Source organism: Vanellus vanellus (assembly GCF_965231255.1).
Source record: "Vanellus vanellus genome assembly, contig: HAP1_SCAFFOLD_745, whole genome shotgun sequence".
Classification (NCBI taxonomy): Eukaryota; Metazoa; Chordata; class Aves; order Charadriiformes; family Charadriidae; genus Vanellus; species Vanellus vanellus.
Window position 1 is genome coordinate 51,491 of NW_028127941.1, and position 16,274 is coordinate 67,764.

At 58.1% G+C, this 16,274-nt stretch overlaps 1 long non-coding RNA gene across 1 annotated transcript; it reads left to right on the plus strand.

Moving 5' to 3' along the window:
* The first annotated feature begins 14,522 nt into the window (after positions 1-14,522).
* Positions 14,523-15,360, plus strand: LOC309684825. The gene is made up of 2 exons (XR_014270352.1): positions 14,523-14,715; positions 14,915-15,360. It is a non-coding gene; the product is annotated as an uncharacterized lncRNA (long non-coding RNA).
* The last annotated feature ends 914 nt before the right edge of the window (positions 15,361-16,274 follow it).

The following is a 16,274-nucleotide window of genomic DNA, read 5'->3' on the forward strand; positions in this document are numbered from 1 at the left end:
CTAAGGTTCCCGGGAAAACACTTGGCATAGCCGAGCGTTCGAATCTTCCCCACGAGCGTCCTTGTGGGGGGCGAGGAGAGGCTCAGCCCGTCGACGGACGCCAGCAGTCACAGGTGGTCGGCCATGGCATTTCCCTGCCCGCGTTGGTATCTTCCCTGACATCCCTCCTCTCTGACGCTATTTTCATACCTCTCTTTTTTTTTTTTTTTTTTTTTTTTTTTTTTAACCTTTCAGGTGGAGCCTGATGGACTCTAGTCATACCTACTTGTGTTACGATTGGTGTAAAATTCTCTCGCTTGGCTTTTAAAGGTATAGACTACGAAAAATTCAGAGCGAGGACTCCGTGAGGAGCGGTCGCACCTCGGAGGCGGGTAGCTTTTGGGATGGAGGTGTGTTTTGGTATTATAATGACATTATAATGAGCAAAGTTGACCCAAAGGATAGCATTTTGTCCAAAATGACAGATGGTTGGCTCAGGGTAACAATTGGGCAGCTTATCAGTTCCATAAGGCCTTCAGGGGTTCCATTTGACTCTCAAGTTCCCATTTGATCGCAGAGTTTGGCCGTGGCATCTCCACTCCGCTCCATCCGCCGCGCTGTTTTTCCTTCGAGTTGGCGCACCGGACTCCCCCAATGTCGTCAACATCTAAGGTTGCCTCGGGGACCTTTGTGAAACGCATCCTTTGCACACCAGCTGCACTCTGCCCTGGAGAGTTTCCTCCACGCTGCACTTTTCTTCAAAATGGGGCATTACCTTAATTTCTAAGTCACCTCCAGTAATGATCCCACACCAGGTTTGCCTGCCGGTGGCTGAGCGGCCCGAGGGGACGGGGCCAGCCCTGGGTCCGCTGGCTTTGTGCCTTTTTTTTTGGGGGGGAATAAAAAGGGGGTGGGTGTGTGTGGGTGATGATGTCATTTGGGGCAGCCCAGGGGCCCTGAGGGAGCGCGGGCAGTGATGCTGCAGAGGAGCAGGTGAGTGGGGGATGGGGGGGTCACACGGGGGTCGCCTGAAAAGAGGCGGATCACAGCCCCCAAATGTCTGAAAATTGGGGGGGGGGGGGATTAGCAAACTTTAAAACCTGTAAATATGGGCGTGAGGCATTGAAATAAAGAAAAATCTCACATTTTAGTCTCTTAATAAATGAATATTCATTGCTTTACATAGGAGGAGTTTGGAATAAACCCCTAGATCTACTCTGTTACGTAAAGGATTTTAGACTATAAAAAGGTGTGTCCCAGAGCCCATTTTTGGCTCTGTCGTTCTCTGTCTGCCGGGCTGCCCGCCCTTTTCTTTACCTGCTCTGTCTCTCCCCTTCAGCTCCTCGAGGTTTTCCGGTATTCCTCAGGCTTATATTGACCCTAAATATATCTATGTCTGTGTGTAAATGGATACCTAGGGGACATGTCTATTCTCGGTAAGGTTTTTGAAATGCAAGGAAAGCCTATTTATGGAAAGCCCTTAAAACCCCGCCACACCGCCCTGCACCCTTCCCCATTTTTATTTTTTTTTTTTTTAAGATGTAAAAGCGCTTTTAAAAACTACCCCTTCCCCTTCTCCCCCTTTTCCCATCCCAATTTGGGGCCGCTTTCCCCTGCCGGGCCGTGCACGCAAAGCGGGAATTGCCACCACAGTACAAAAGTACCCCAAAGCCCTACTTCTGGGTCTGCGGGGGGGGGGGGGGGGAACCCCAATTTTCTGTTTTGGGGAAAAAAAAAAAAAGAAGAAGAAAAACTTTCCCAACTTGGGTCTCCCGGGCAAGCCCCATCCACCTGGCTTGGTGCAGCTGTAAAGCAAAAAACCCCTTTTCCACGCTCAGAAGCAAAAAGCACCACTGGTTGCGTGGTGGATAAGCGTTAAAAAGCCCCAAAGCTGAGCATTGTGGAAAAGTGAAGAAACGCCCACCCCGACGTGAGGAAAAGGTGGGTGCAGCGGCGGCGGTTTGGTGGCTCCAGCGTGGGCGAGTTGCGGAGAGTGGGGCGCCCCCCGTGAGTCCCCCGCTGTGGGTTCCCCCGGCCGGCTCCCCTGGGGGCGGTCCGTCCCCGTCCCGTCCCGTCCCCCCCCCGCGCAGGGGGGTTGTAGCCCTCCTCGGCCACGCCCCCTCCCCGCCCCCGGTTGCCATAGGCCCCGCCTCCCCGCGCTGCCCCACCTGCCACCCCTCCTCGGCCCCGCCTCCCACGCTTGGCTGACCTCTGCCGGAGCCCCGCCTCCCTGGCCCCGCCCAGCCCTGCTCGGCCCCAGGCTCCCCCGCCCCTGCAGCGGGGATGCGCGCATGCGCGGTACGGCGCGCGTCTGCGCTCGCGTCTGCGCTCGCTTCTGCCACCAGGCGACCAAAAGCCGGTACTGCACCCGGGGAGCCGCTCATGCGCAGTACGGCGCGATGGTGCGAGGGGCGCGCGTGCGCAGGACAGCGAACTGCCGCGCGCTCGCTGCCGCCACCGTGCGACCGAACGCCGGTACTGCGGCCGGGGATCGGCGCATGCGCGCTACGGCGCGATGGTCGGCGCTCGCATCTGCCGCCTGGCGGCCGCAAGTCGGTACTGCAGCCGGGCGGCCGCGCCCGCGCAGTACAGCGCTCTCGTGGGTCCTGCCTCCTTCCCGGCCTCTGCCGCGCCTCCCGCCCTCCTCGGCCCCGCCTCCCCGCTCGTCCCGGCCCCGCCTCGCCACTAGCCCTCGGCCCCGGCTGCCTGCCGTCTTCCCCCCCCGCCTCCCCGTCTCGGCCCCTCTTCCCCGCCCGCCTCGGCCCCGCCCTGCAGCGCCGGTCCCGCACGGGCCGTTGCCGGGCGCCGCCCCCGGCGGCGGGGGAGGGCCAGGACCACCGGGGAGACGAGCGGGCTCCTTCGGCGCGTGCGGGGGTGTCTCCCGCCCGCCGGCCGCACGGCGCTGGCGGGGCGGGGGCTTCAAGCCGCCGCCTGCGGCAGGCTGCCGCTCCGCTGGAGCCGAGCCGGCTCCGGGTAGCCCCCGGGCGTTACCCGAGAGCTGACGGAAGGCAAGAGGGGAAGAAGGCGCGACGGTTTTATTTTGTGCCGTCGCACACAAACCGATCCGGTTTTGAAGAAGAAAAAGCCGCGGGTTTGGTAAATCCGCCCCCCACTCCGCGCCGCGCAGGCGCGGCCGCACCTGCCCGTCGCCCCGGCAACGGCCCCGCGCCGCCGCCGCCGCCGCGTCACCATGGCAACCGCTCCCGGGCTGATGGGCGGGAGTGCGGGCCAATCACAGCGCGGGACCCGCGCTCCGATTGGCCGAATTGCCTCGCCGAGGTGGGGCGCGGCGGGGACTGACGGCAACGCCGAGCCAATGGAGCGGGGTCTCCCAAAGAGGGGTGCGGGCGACGGCCAATGGGCGCGCGGCGAGGGCGGGCCGGGACGCTCCGGAAGCCGAGGGGGCCGGGGGATAAATGGCGCCCAGTTCGAAAGCGGAGCGGAGCGAGCGCGGCGCGGGGGGAAAGCGCAGCCCGGCGTGCGGGTCCAGTGCCGGCCCGGCCCGCGGGCTCGCCGCGAGGCAGCCGTGAGACAGCCGTTGAGGCAGCTGGAGCGCGTCAAGGTGAGCGGGGGGCGGTGGGCAACGATGCGGGGGGCGGGGGGCCGAGGGAACATGGCGGGGGGGCTGTAGAGGGCCCTGAGGGGTGACGGGGGGAAGGGGCGCTGAACGGGGGGATTGAGGGGGGGCACTGTAGGCTCGGAGCGGGGCTGGCTGGGCCCGGCTCCCCGCGGGGTGCCTTGGGCCTGGGGAGTTTGGGGTGCGGGGCTGGCGGTGCCGGAGAAATAAAGGCCCAAAGGGCGATAGTGAAGCGGCGCCCGGGCCGTGCCGGCGCTTCCCCGCAGCGCGGTGGGGTCGGGCCCTCCGCACTTGCCCAGCGCTCCCCAAAAGTGTCTGTGGGCCCTGGGGGTGGCGGGCTGTGGGGTGGCTGCGCTCGGGCTGGCCCTCAGCGTGGCCCGCGGGGACTGCCGAGGGGGTGAGGAAGCAGAGGGGGTGAGCCGCTTCGGGGCCCGAAACAGAGAGCAGGTCTTCGGCCCCGAGGGCTGGAAAGCAGGCTCCCGGGGCTGGTTTTGGGGTGCAGAAACAGGCGGAGTTGTGTGGCTTTGGGCTGAGGAGCAGGGGTGCAGTCCTGCGTTTTTGGGGCTTGAGAAGGGGCCCAGCAGCTGAGGTTATGAGCTCAGAAAGGGGCACTAAACGAGCGGGTTTGGGGGTTAAGAGCAGACTCCAGCCTGGCTGGTTTTGCAGGGGCCGGGGGGGGGAGGCAGAGAGGAGTTGGGAGGCGTTGGGTGCTGCGGGGAAAAGCAGGGGGTGGGCAAGGTGCGTGGACCCTCCCCGCAGGTGGGGGTCTGGTGCCATGGGACCCCCGAGTTCAGGAGGCTGGCACGCAGCTGACTGAACTCCATGTCTCTCGGGGGGAAAGGCGCTTTTCAGACCTGGCACGCCTCTCCTGTTTGAATCTAGCTCTTCTTTGGACATTGCTGAGCATAGATATTAAGCGATTAATCATAGCAACTTATTGATGTTTATACTGTGTAAAGCCACGGTGTTTAACCCTAACACTCAAGTCAGGACGCTGATTGGTTGACGACCCCGTCAACAGCCCAGGCTATTGCAAGTAGGTGGAGCTGGGAAGAAGGAGTTGAAACCAGCTGGAGCTTCAGTGCAGAGCCGGGGCTTCAATTAGCCAGAGCTTGGCAAGCAGGAGCTGGAGGGAGATAGGGTGTCCTCTGTCCGGAGCACGCATTAGCCAGAGGCAAGACTGCCGGCAGCGGTAACGAGCAGGAGCTGCAATTAGCCGGAGCGTGTGTTGGCTGGAGCAGCCGCCGGCCAAACTGCACTTCCCGCAGGGCTGTAGAGCGGCCGGGTGCAGGCTGGGCTGTCCCAAGCGAGGAGCTGCGAGCAGAGGGGAGGCGAGCGGTGCTTCTGCCGGCGGGGAGCCCGGCCTCTTGCCGGGGGGGTTAAATCCCCGCCAAGCACCTGTCTGGGCCCCGCTCCCGAGGGCAGAGGTGGGGTGGGGGTCCCCCGGCTTGTGCCCGTTGTCTGGCTGCGACAAAGAGGGTCATTTCTCGCCTCCTCTTTTCCCAGCGTCCCCTTGTGCGTCCCGGGAAGAAAATCCTGCGGGATTGATTCCGCCAGCTGCTCAGGTAATGGCAGGCGTGGGGCTGGGGGAGCGGGGAGACACGTTTGCGAGTTCAGGGGCGCTCCGGGTACTCCACGTCAAACGGGCAGAAAGGGCAAATTTGCTGCCAGCGCAGAAAAGCGGATGCAGGACTGCAGTGAACAGAGAGCGCCTCCCTTCCCGGACTGGTGCCTGGGTAGTTAGGAATGTCTTCCTTTGAGGTGAAAGAGCCACCTTTCCTCTCGCCTAAATTAAGAGCTGCCCAATACCTTCTTTAGGGTCCGGTGTTTCCCTTCTGTTTGTTCATGCTACTTTTATGGGCAAGTTGGAAATAGCCTTTTCTCCTTCCCTGCGTAACTGAATCGTTAGGAGTCTGTGGCGCGAGCGTGGTTAATTTTGGAGCACCTAGGTGCCAGTGGAAACGGAATGAATGAAATGCGATGGAAACTGATGTTTTGCTTGGTTTTTACTCAACTTTTTTTTATCTTTCAGTGTTGATGGCATGTTGTCCTGTGGCTCAACCCACCTTCTGTTGCGTGGAGCCTCCGATCTAGGGTTTTTAAGTCTGAGAAGCTTGTCCTTCCAGGAAAGGACTGGTCGTTGCGCAGATTGAGGGGTAGGCTCGGAGAGCCGCTGAAGTACACGGTCAGCGTTACGGCCAAATGTCACTTAACCGTGCGGTTCCCTTTCACTCCTTTCCCCCCAGCTCCCTCAGGGCTGGGAGTTTTTGGTTTGTTGTTTTTTTTTTTTTTTTTTTTTTTTTTTTGCGGGGGTTGTGGGTTTGTGTGGGGCATGCGCGTGGTTTCCAAAGCAGAGCGCAGTGTTGCCTGGTGGCAGCCTGCAGAGCCCTTTCGCTGCCTGACCTCTCCTTTTGCACTTCACTCTCAGGGCTGTAACTTTCCTTTGGCTGATTTGAGCAGAGCAATGAAGTGACTTGCCTGTGTAAATGTGCTGGTGATACCAGGAAGGGAAGCGCTTGGACCGGTAGTGAAAAACTTGGCTCCGAGTAGGATTTCTGAAGGCAGAACAACAACAGCAGCAGGAAGCGTCCCAAAGGTGATGCCAAGAACTTTATCCTCCGCTCAGCTGTCGTCTGGGCAAACCTTCAGGGAAGAAGGCAGCTTGAGATTCCTACCTGGCTTTGCGTTCACGGGTTTTTTTCCTCTCTCGGCAGGTTGTCAACGGCCAGCCTTTCTCCGCGGTCACCCTTTCTTCTGCCGTGACGGTACGGGACACACGGAAAGGATCCAGAGTGCTCTGCCAGGACCAGGTACGTCTCCCATGGGCGTCTGCGTTTTTCCTAAGGTCCTTGTCGTGGGGGCTTTGAAGTGAAAGCAAAGGATGTCCTGACTCTCCTCCCGTAGTTTTTCGATGAAATATTTGAACGCGAATACTAAAAATAAGGTGTGTTCCGGAGCACGTTGCGCCCATGCAAAGCTTGCTTCGCACCGCTTATTTTCTCCGCCCGAAAGCATCATCTCTTTCTGTGTGCTTACCGTTAACTAGCACTGTGAGAATAATGTTGCACTAAAAGAGGCAAGAAAGGGTTCGCAAGGGTTCAGATGTTCCGAAGAAAGAGACTTTGTTTTCATGGTAAAAGCTTTATGCTTTTTCAGTCCACAGGTTTTTAAAATAGCTTCCAGTAGTCCTGGATAACCTTACTGAGATACTAGCCTCTGTACGCAAAGCAGTCGAGGCCAGAGAAGAGACAGGGACAAAGTGGGACAAAGCAGGGTGGCTTCTGCGTGTTTTCCGGGCTTTGCCAGGAAGCACTGGCAGCCTTGTAAGTGGTGACAGCGGGTCCCGATGTGTTTTTGGTGAGCTACTGCTTCCCTAATGGCCTTATTTGGCAACGAGACTTTGCACTCTTTCTCTTTCTCTTTTTTTTTTTTTTCCCGTTTGTTTGGGGTTGGTTTTGGTTTTTTGTTTGTTTGTTTGTTTGTTTTAAGAAAACCAAAGTCCACAGCCCGTCTTCTGAATTTATTGGGTTCTCAGTCGTACCAGGCGAGGTATCATAAACACGCGTTCCTCTGCGCACTCAGCACAGCCGAAAGCATCAGTCCATCTGCCGGTCCTTTTTGGTGGCCTTATGGATTGCGGGAGCGGGGATTTGATCCCCTCCCCTCCCTCCCCCCCCCCGGTAAAAGCCTATGGGGGCTTTTTCATCTTGCTGATTTTTCTATCCTAAATTAAACTTTAAAAATGGTTAAAATTGTAGAATTTACAAACGTCCTTGCGTTGTTTAAACTGCAGCTGCCAAATGGCTGTAGCATACAATGTATTCGGTGTACTTTGGCAATGAGGTATTTGTTCTAAAGCTTTAAAAACAGGGCCGTTTTTTAAAAAAGTTACATTTAAACGTTTAAGAAAGGAAATGTTTAAAACCAAATGTTTAAACAAAGGATACGTTTCAAAAGGGACAGTTGAATGTTAGCGGTTTTTTATTGCCAATCTTCAGAGGGAGCGCTCTGGAGTTCTTGGTTTCTGTCTGGCTGTCAGCAGCGCGTTTCCCCGGCGGTTCAGCAGCATCTCTCCTGGGCAGGGCAGCCGGCCAGACGTCCCCGCTAATCGTGCGGCACCCAACTCCCCCCTCCCCCGAGTCAAATTATAGCTGTGTATTTTGGAGATGGATGGTTTAATGGTATGGATTGACAGCTGGGCAAGTTCATTTAGTGCCAAAGGAAAGTCAAATACTTTTATACTATAAGCATTCTTATTGCAGAGAGAGAGAGAGAGAGCGAGAGATCTCTAAGCATGCGTGCACCTCTTCAGCGTAGAGTGAAGGACTGAGCTTTGTTCGTTCTTGTTCATTGCACTCTTTGGAGTTTTACCCTTCCCTTTCGGCTGTACTGACCCAGCAAGGTGTGCAGCAGCAGCAGCAGCGGCGGCGGCATGAGGGCTGTAGCTGTTTGAGGGGGTCCGTCGCGTCGATTCTGGTCACGGCCCAGCCCTGTGCGGCAGCCTGGCAGGGGGAGGTCCCCGCGGCAGCGCCGTGAGGAAGGCAGGAGGGGTTTCCCAGAGCCAGCCGGAGGGTTTACTGCCGTGCTCAGAATGGCAGCAGGCGGCACTTAGTCTTAATACTGACCGGAAGAGTTCCAGTCGCTCTGGCTTTGAAAGGCCACGCTGTATTTGGCGCTGAGCTGTTTCCCTACAGGAGTCCTCCTGTCGCTGCGCTGCCGCCCCGTGCCTCGGTGTGAGGGAATTCCTCTGCTTTCTTCTGTGCTCTTCGTTAATCTGCTGAAATATAATTGGGGCTTTTGGTGTTTCAGGTGTCTCGCCGTACGGGTCTGGTGACGCTCAGTAGACCTCCCCCTGCCCCGGTGTTGTGTTAAAGGGCAAAGTAATTTGGCAGACAAGAAAGCCCTTTGCGTTCCAGGCTGTCTCAGAGGGGCTGGGGGCGGCGAGGCTTAGGTTCTGAGCGATGCCCGATTTGGCATTAAAAGTCCGGTGGCGTTCAATATGTACTATTGAACTATCGCGATTACGGAGGCACTAATAGCACCACACGCAATCGGATCAAGCGGCGTCCCGTGAACCAGCACGGCCACACGTAAGGATTTGGGTGGCGTTCACTAGGAACTCTCACGGCTAGATTGGTGAAAAGTGTCGTTTATTGAAGCGAGAGAGGCACAAGTTCTTTTGGAGTGCCGGTGATAGTGACCGTCTGCAAAGCCCGTGCGAATACTAAAGATGTTAGTGATACAGCCTGGCTACAAACACGCTAAGTTCTAAAACAACTCTATAGAGATTTCTAAGGTTCCCGGGAAAACACTTGGCATAGCCGAGCGTTCGAATCTTCCCCACGAGCGTCCTTGTGGGGGGCGAGGAGAGGCTCAGCCCGTCGACGGACGCCAGCAGTCACAGGTGGTCGGCCATGGCATTTCCCTGCCCGCGTTGGTATCTTCCCTGACATCCCTCCTCTCTGACGCTATTTTCATACCTCTTTTTTTTTTTTTTTTTTTTTTTTTAACCTTTCAGGTGGAGCCTGATGGACTCTAGTCATACCTACTTGTGTTACGATTGGTGTAAAATTCTCTCGCTTGGCTTTTAAAGGTATAGACTACGAAAAATTCAGAGCGAGGACTCCGTGAGGAGCGGTCGCACCTCGGAGGCGGGTAGCTTTTGGGATGGAGGTGTGTTTTGGTATTATAATGACATTATAATGAGCAAAGTTCACCCAAAGGATAGCATTTTGTCCAAAATGACAGATGGTTGGCTCAGGGTAACAATTGGGCAGCTTATCAGTTCCATAAGGCCTTCAGGGGTTCCATTTGACTCTCAAGTTCCCATTTGATCGCAGAGTTTGGCCGTGGCATCTCCACTCCGCTCCATCCGCCGCGCTGTTTTTCCTTCGAGTTGGCGCACCGGACTCCCCCAATGTCGTCAACATCTAAGGTTGCCTCGGGGACCTTTGTGAAACGCATCCTTTGCACACCAGCTGCACTCTGCCCTGGAGAGTTTCCTCCACGCTGCACTTTTCTTCAAAATGGGGCATTACCTTAATTTCTAAGTCACCTCCAGTAATGATCCCACACCAGGTTTGCCTGCCGGTGGCTGAGCGGCCCGAGGGGACGGGGCCAGCCCTGGGTCCGCTGGCTTTGTGCCTTTTTTTTTGGGGGGGAATAAAAAGGGGGTGGGTGTGTGTGGGTGATGATGTCATTTGGGGCAGCCCAGGGGCCCTGAGGGAGCGCGGGCAGTGATGCTGCAGAGGAGCAGGTGAGTGGGGGATGGGGGGGTCACACGGGGGTCGCCTGAAAAGAGGCGGATCACAGCCCCCAAATGTCTGAAAATTGGGGGGGGGGGGGGATTAGCAAACTTTAAAACCTGTAAATATGGGCGTGAGGCATTGAAATAAAGAAAAATCTCACATTTTAGTCTCTTAATAAATGAATATTCATTGCTTTACATAGGAGGAGTTTGGAATAAACCCCTAGATCTACTCTGTTACGTAAAGGATTTTAGACTATAAAAAGGTGTGTCCCAGAGCCCATTTTTGGCTCTGTCGTTCTCTGTCTGCCGGGCTGCCCGCCCTTTTCTTTACCTGCTCTGTCTCTCCCCTTCAGCTCCTCGAGGTTTTCCGGTATTCCTCAGGCTTATATTGACCCTAAATATATCTATGTCTGTGTGTAAATGGATACCTAGGGGACATGTCTATTCTCGGTAAGGTTTTTGAAATGCAAGGAAAGCCTATTTATGGAAAGCCCTTAAAACCCCGCCACACCGCCCTGCACCCTTCCCCATTTTTATTTTTTTTTTTTTTAAGATGTAAAAGCGCTTTTAAAAACTACCCCTTCCCCTTCTCCCCCTTTTCCCATCCCAATTTGGGGCCGCTTTCCCCTGCCGGGCCGTGCACGCAAAGCGGGAATTGCCACCACAGTACAAAAGTACCCCAAAGCCCTACTTCTGGGTCTGCGGGGGGGGGGGGGGGGGAACCCCAATTTTCTGTTTTGGGGAAAAAAAAAAAAAGAAGAAGAAAAACTTTCCCAACTTGGGTCTCCCGGGCAAGCCCCATCCACCTGGCTTGGTGCAGCTGTAAAGCAAAAAACCCCTTTTCCACGCTCAGAAGCAAAAAGCACCACTGGTTGCGTGGTGGATAAGCGTTAAAAAGCCCCAAAGCTGAGCATTGTGGAAAAGTGAAGAAACGCCCACCCCGACGTGAGGAAAAGGTGGGTGCAGCGGCGGCGGTTTGGTGGCTCCAGCGTGGGCGAGTTGCGGAGAGTGGGGCGCCCCCCGTGAGTCCCCCGCTGTGGGTTCCCCCGGCCGGCTCCCCTGGGGGCGGTCCGTCCCCGTCCCGTCCCGTCCCCCCCCCGCGCAGGGGGGTTGTAGCCCTCCTCGGCCACGCCCCCTCCCCGCCCCCGGTTGCCATAGGCCCCGCCTCCCCGCGCTGCCCCACCTGCCACCCCTCCTCGGCCCCGCCTCCCACGCTTGGCTGACCTCTGCCGGAGCCCCGCCTCCCTGGCCCCGCCCAGCCCTGCTCGGCCCCAGGCTCCCCCGCCCCTGCAGCGGGGATGCGCGCATGCGCGGTACGGCGCGCGTCTGCGCTCGCGTCTGCGCTCGCTTCTGCCACCAGGCGACCAAAAGCCGGTACTGCACCCGGGGAGCCGCTCATGCGCAGTACGGCGCGATGGTGCGAGGGGCGCGCGTGCGCAGGACAGCGAACTGCCGCGCGCTCGCTGCCGCCACCGTGCGACCGAACGCCGGTACTGCGGCCGGGGATCGGCGCATGCGCGCTACGGCGCGATGGTCGGCGCTCGCATCTGCCGCCTGGCGGCCGCAAGTCGGTACTGCAGCCGGGCGGCCGCGCCCGCGCAGTACAGCGCTCTCGTGGGTCCTGCCTCCTTCCCGGCCTCTGCCGCGCCTCCCGCCCTCCTCGGCCCCGCCTCCCCGCTCGTCCCGGCCCCGCCTCGCCACTAGCCCTCGGCCCCGGCTGCCTGCCGTCTTCCCCCCCCGCCTCCCCGTCTCGGCCCCTCTTCCCCGCCCGCCTCGGCCCCGCCCTGCAGCGCCGGTCCCGCACGGGCCGTTGCCGGGCGCCGCCCCCGGCGGCGGGGGAGGGCCAGGACCACCGGGGAGACGAGCGGGCTCCTTCGGCGCGTGCGGGGGTGTCTCCCGCCCGCCGGCCGCACGGCGCTGGCGGGGCGGGGGCTTCAAGCCGCCGCCTGCGGCAGGCTGCCGCTCCGCTGGAGCCGAGCCGGCTCCGGGTAGCCCCCGGGCGTTACCCGAGAGCTGACGGAAGGCAAGAGGGGAAGAAGGCGCGACGGTTTTATTTTGTGCCGTCGCACACAAACCGATCCGGTTTTGAAGAAGAAAAAGCCGCGGGTTTGGTAAATCCGCCCCCCACTCCGCGCCGCGCAGGCGCGGCCGCACCTGCCCGTCGCCCCGGCAACGGCCCCGCGCCGCCGCCGCCGCCGCGTCACCATGGCAACCGCTCCCGGGCTGATGGGCGGGAGTGCGGGCCAATCACAGCGCGGGACCCGCGCTCCGATTGGCCGAATTGCCTCGCCGAGGTGGGGCGCGGCGGGGACTGACGGCAACGCCGAGCCAATGGAGCGGGGCCTCCCAAAGAGGGGTGCGGGCGACGGCCAATGGGCGCGCGGCGAGGGCGGGCCGGGACGCTCCGGAAGCCGAGGGGGCCGGGGGAAAATGGCGCCCAGTTCGAAAGCGGAGCGGAGCGGAGCGGCGCGGCGCGGGGGGAAAGCGCAGCCCGGCGTGCGGGTCCAGTGCCGGCCCGGCCCGCGGGCTCGCCGCGAGGCAGCCGTGAGACAGCCGTTGAGGCAGCTGGAGCGCGTCAAGGTGAGCGGGGGGCGGTGGGCAACGATGCGGGGGGCGGGGGGCCGAGGGAACATGGCGGGGGGGCTGTAGAGGGCCCTGAGGGGTGACGGGGGGGGGGGAAGGGGCGCTGAACGGGGGGCTTGAGGGGGGGGGCACTGTAGGCTCGGAGCGGGGCTGGCTGGGCCCGGCTCCCCGCGGGGTGCCTTGGGCCTGGGGAGTTTGGGGTGCGGGGCTGGCGGTGCCGGAGAAATAAAGGCCCAAAGGGCGATAGTGAAGCGGCGCCCGGGCCGTGCCGGCGCTTCCCCGCAGCGCGGTGGGGTCGGGCCCTCCGCACTTGCCCAGCGCTCCCCAAAAGTGTCTGTGGGCCCTGGGGGTGGCGGGCTGTGGGGTGGCTGCGCTCGGGCTGGCCCTCAGCGTGGCCCGCGGGGACTGCCGAGGGGGTGAGGAAGCAGAGGGGGTGAGCCGCTTCGGGGCCCGAAACAGAGAGCAGGTCTTCGGCCCCGAGGGCTGGAAAGCAGGCTCCCGGGGCTGGTTTTGGGGTGCAGAAACAGGCGGAGTTGTGTGGCTTTGGGCTGAGGAGCAGGGGTGCAGTCCTGCGTTTTTGGGGCTTGAGAAGGGGCCCAGCAGCTGAGGTTATGAGCTCAGAAAGGGGCACTAAACGAGCGGGTTTGGGGGTTAAGAGCAGACTCCAGCCTGGCTGGTTTTGCAGGGGCCGGGGGGGGGGGGAGGCAGAGAGGAGTTGGGAGGCGTTGGGTGCTGCGGGGAAAAGCAGGGGGTGGGCAAGGTGCGTGGACCCTCCCCGCAGGTGGGGGTCTGGTGCCATGGGACCCCCGAGTTCAGGAGGCTGGCACGCAGCTGACTGAACTCCATGTCTCTCGGGGGGAAAGGCGCTTTTCAGACCTGGCACGCCTCTCCTCTTTGAATCTAGCTCTTCTTTGGACATTGCTGAGCATAGATATTAAGCGATTAATCATAGCAACTTATTGATGTTTATACTGTGTAAAGCCACGGTGTTTAACCCTAACACTCAAGTCAGGACGCTGATTGGTTGACGACCCCGTCAACAGCCCAGGCTATTGCAAGTAGGTGGAGCTGGGAAGAAGGAGTTGAAACCAGCTGGAGCTTCAGTGCAGAGCCGGGGCTTCAATTAGCCAGAGCTTGGCAAGCAGGAGCTGGAGGGAGATGGGGTGTCCTCTGTCCGGAGCACGCATTAGCCAGAGGCAAGACTGCCGGCAGCGGTAACGAGCAGGAGCTGCAATTAGCCGGAGCGTGTGTTGGCTGGAGCAGCCGCCGGCCAAACTGCACTTCCCGCAGGGCTGTAGAGCGGCCGGGTGCAGGCTGGGCTGTCCCAAGCGAGGAGCTGCGAGCAGAGGGGAGGCGAGCGGTGCTTCTGCCGGCGGGGAGCCCGGCCTCTTGCCGGGGGGGTTAAATCCCCGCCAAGCACCTGTCTGGGCCCCGCTCCCGAGGGCAGAGGTGGGGTGGGGGTCCCCCGGCTTGTGCCCGTTGTCTGGCTGCGACAAAGAGGGTCATTTCTCGCCTCCTCTTTTCCCAGCGTCCCCTTGTGCGTCCCGGGAAGAAAATCCTGCGGGATTGATTCCGCCAGCTGCTCAGGTAATGGCAGGCGTGGGGCTGGGGGAGCGGGGAGACAGGTTTGCGAGTTCAGGGGCGCTCCGGGTACTCCACGTCAAACGGGCAGAAAGGGCAAATTTGCTGCCAGCGCAGAAAAGCGGATGCAGGACTGCAGTGAACAGACCGTGCCTCCTTCCCGGACTGGTGCCTGGGTAGTTAGGAATGTCTTCCTTTGGGGTGAAAGAGCCACCTTTCCTCTCGCCTAAATTAAGAGCTGCCCAATACCTTCTTTAGGGTCCGGTGTTTCCCTTCTGTTTGTTCATGCTACTTTTATGGGCAAGTTGGAAATAGCCTTTTCTCTTTCCCTGCGTAACTGAATCGTTAGGAGTCCGTGGCGCGAGCGTGGTTAATTTTGGAGCACCTAGGTGCCAGTGGAAACGGAATGAATGAAACGCGATGGAAACTGATGTTTTGCTTGGTTTTTACTCAACTTTTTTTTATCTTTCAGTGTTGGTGGCATGTCGTGCTTGGAACGTGTTGAGAGTGGCAGCACTTAGTCTTAATACTGACTGGAAGAGTTCCAGTTGCTCTGGCCTTTGAAAGGCTGCGCTGTATTTCGTGCTGAGCTGTTTCCCTGTAGTCCTCTTTAGCTCAGCTGCCGCCCCGTCCCTCACAGAGTCACAGAATTTTCAGAGTTGGAAGGGACCTCTAGAGATCATCTAATCCAACTCCCCTGCTAAAGCAGGATTGCCTGGAGCACATTACTCAGGACTGCATCCAGGTGGGTCTTGAAAATCTCCAGAGAAGGGGACTCCACAACTTCCCTGGGCAGCCTGTTGCAGTGCTCTGTCACCCTCACCATAAAGAAGTTTTTCTGTGTATTTGAACAGAACATTCCCTCCGTGTGAGGGAATTCCTCTGCTTTCTTCTGTGCTCTTTGTTAATCTGCTGAAATATAATTGGGGCTTTTTGTGTTTCAGGTATCTCGCTGTACGGGTCTGGCGACGCTCAGTAGACATGTGTCCATCTTGTCTCCCCCAGCTCCCCGCTCAGCTTTACCTGCTGGTGGTTGAGCACACCGAGGGTTTGGGACCAGCTCTGGGTGCAGAGGTTCCTGGCTCTGTCTCCAGTTGGTGCCCCCCTGCAGGGGCGGCAGCAGGGGCTGCTTGAGGGGAGAGCCGAGGGCATTTGTTGCCTCGGGGAGCCCATCCCAATGTGGGAATGGCGGGGAACATCTGGGAGCAGAGTCCAAGCGAGAGACGTGCCACTGTCCCCTGGCTTGCTCCCCTCCATGGGGCGGCTGCCCGCCTGTGGGACGGGTGCTGAGGGGCTGCCACCCCCTTTCTTTGCCTTGTGGAGCCCCTCTTTTTTGGGAGGGGCTTGTACATATGTAATTGGTATTATTAAAGTAACAAGCTGCTGGTTAGGGCTGTTTCCCTTGTTTTGTGTCTTTTTTGGGGGTGTATAGAAAAGGGGGGTGGGAGCATGGGAGCGCGATGATGTTTGGGGCATCCCAGTGTCACCCGGGGGGCAATGATGTGCAGAGGAGCAGGTGAGTGGGGCATGTTGGGCTATGGGGGGTTCCCCCCAAAAGAACACGGTCACAGACTAAAAATGTGCAAAATTGCAGGGGAGAGGTGTGTTAAATTGTATTAAAAACTGTAAATATGTGTGTGAGGGCTTTAAATATTGAAGGGCTCCCATAAATATTGAAAAGTAATATTCATCTATATCTATAAAAGGATTTCACAGTAAAGCCCTGTGTCTATTATATAAAGATTTTGGAATATAAAAAAATTCTGAATAGTGATATATAGGGGTTTAAACTACAAAAGTAACTCGTGTATATATATATGTATATGTATTAAAGGACTTTAAAATGAAAAAAAAAAAATATTTTATGTATGAAGGAAGATAGGAAAAAGTCTGAATAGCACTGTCTAGTTTTACTGTGTGTTACATAGTAAATCTAATTAGACATTATATGTAATATGTGTAGAGACTAGATATGTGTAAATAGATGTCTAAAGGGATAGAATTGTAGATACATGTCAAAATATGGAAGAAGTCTGAACAGATATGTAAGTGTAAATCGTTATAGATATAAATGTGCATATGTCTAAATAAATACTGTATTTTATAAGGGTAAACAGACAATATAAAACCTCTGTGACGCCGCAGTCCGCCAGGACATAAGAAGTGCCCGTCAGTCCTCCGAAGTCTAACTCGATTATTCGGTAGTCCTCCAGCATACGGGATTCTACGTCAGTCCTTCGGAAGTGCATCTCTATTGCACCGGTGGCCCCGGTCTGTCCTCCGGAGGTCCAACTCTATGACCCT